The sequence below is a fragment of the Frankliniella occidentalis genome, unplaced genomic scaffold (genome assembly GCF_000697945.3).
Source record: "Frankliniella occidentalis isolate FOCC.00 unplaced genomic scaffold, Focc_3.1 Scaffold185, whole genome shotgun sequence".
NCBI lineage: Eukaryota > Metazoa > Arthropoda > Insecta > Thysanoptera > Thripidae > Frankliniella > Frankliniella occidentalis.
The window spans coordinates 613,128-615,228 of record NW_026267311.1 but is presented as its reverse complement, the minus strand read 5'-3'; positions in this window follow the sequence as shown (position 1 = coordinate 615,228).

Below are 2,101 nucleotides of genomic sequence, written 5' to 3'. Positions count from 1 at the left end.
AAATTTGAGGAAAACTCCTCCGATCTCGCCTCAGATTTTGAGGAATCTTTTCAAAAAATGAGGAAAAATCCCAAAAATTTTGGGGAGACTTGCTCGAAATCTGAGCAGATTTCCTCGAACTAAGGGAGTTCCTCAAAGTTTTCCTTTTTCCCTCAAAAAATTAGACGTCGTTTTTACCGTGTACTTAAAGTGTTTCGCAAATGAGTGAGTTTTTAAAATTTTGCACCGTGTGTCTGCTATCTCGCTCAATTGAATGTGTTGCGGTAATTGCTTTACCCGCGAATGAAGACAATGCTCGTTTCACTCCGCCCACGCCTCAAAACAGACAACCTTAATTCACTCGTCCACAACGCTTTAGTCGTGTTTCAATGTAATGTTAATCCAACAGCGAGATCTCCCACAGAAAACACACAAAAGTGGGCGCCTAAATTGATGAAAATTATACCTAAAAAGTTTGGTCAACATTCTCTGTCGAAAGGGGAAGCGCTCTGCTTGCCGTGGGTTGCATAATTGGCTAATTAATGCAAATTTGAGCGATGATGCTCATGACAAACGTGTATTGGCTATCGTGCGCAGCAGGTGACAGTCACATTAAAGGCGAAAAAAGAGGGGTAGGAGAGGAGTGGGAGAGAGAGAGAAAGGGGGGGGGGGAAGGTGAGAGCATTCGCGGACAAACCCACCCACGCGGGCAGGCTGAGATAAAGCTGACTGCTCACCGCCGCCGTCATTCACAGCGCAGCATTGGCGCCATTCACAACAACCCCTACTGGGCACGTGCCACCGTGGCGGGTGGCGCTCAGAGCCTCTCTCTCTCTCTGCGCGCTGATGCTCACTCGCGGTCAGACATCCCCGTCCGAGTCAACATTGACGGTTGGGGTCAGAGTGTGCCGTTATCGGGGGCGCCCAGGAGCGTCCAGCAATGAGGGCCGCATTATGCATGCAGCCACCGCTGTCGTCCGGTAGGGCCGGTAGGGCGGCCTGGAGGGCGTCTCCATTACCGGCCGCACCTGCAGCGGAGATATGGGCGTGAACAAAAGAGTTTGCACACATGATGGGTTCCTTCAACACGACATGATTCTTACATTTATTTTTATGCATACATCTTTTTCTTTTACCGAAGTCTGACGTAAGATTGGCGGGGCCAACGGACGGCGCAAAAGACGCACACCACCTGGACTGCTCGTTCCCCTTCTGCGGTCCGCGCGAGAGGGCCTGCTCACCTTTCTCATAAACCAGAGGAAAAACTTTTGGCCATTTGAGGCCCGATGAGTTATTGTACGCTCCACACCTTGTTATCTCGCAAACGGAACGCCGCGGCATATTTTTGTGGAAGTCCAAAATCTGGTTGGAAGTTCGGCACGCGATGATTTGTTGCGCGAGGCGCCCCCGTCATAAATCAGCAGATCTATCCGTCTATCCGCCGCGCGCCCTGCAGATCATCTGACCGCCAGCCCCGCGCCGCCGCGAGCAGCAGCGGTGAGAACATCCCCGAGGAGCGGCGCCGCCGCCGCCGTCACCGTCCGGTGACAGTCCGGCCGGAAGCGCAGGAAGCAGGGAGAGCGACCGGAAGCGGACACCGCGCGCGCGCGGGGGCGGCCGGAAACGGACAGCGACATCGCAGTTATTGACTTGGAATTGACTGGAGCGGAGCGTAAAAGCGGGGGTAAAAAGCGTCGGCGATGAGAGGACAATACCGGCGGCGGGGGGTGAAGTAAGAGAGCGGCGCTCTAGGGAGAGGGGCGCAGCAGCCGCAGCAACGTATTCCGTGCGGTTAGTGGATCCGGCCAGAGCCGCATTACTGTTTTATTGAATAAATTATCGTGTTATCTGCCCTAACAAGCTGCCCGTTCAGCCGAGCCAAGTTGGGCCGCCTCTCTGGCCCCACAGCGGCGTGGCCCAGGTCGCGCGCAGCCGCCGAACGGCCGCCGAACGGCCGCCGAACGGCAACCCAATCAAACAGTGCTCCGGGCGCTGCTGCCGCCGCCGCAGCAACAACAAAAACCATTCCGCTTACGTCCTCAGTCGTAAAATATACAAATTTCGTCCTCTCCTTTGCGCGCCAGAGTCGTAAACAATAGTCCAGTGAAGGGGGTGGGTGGGG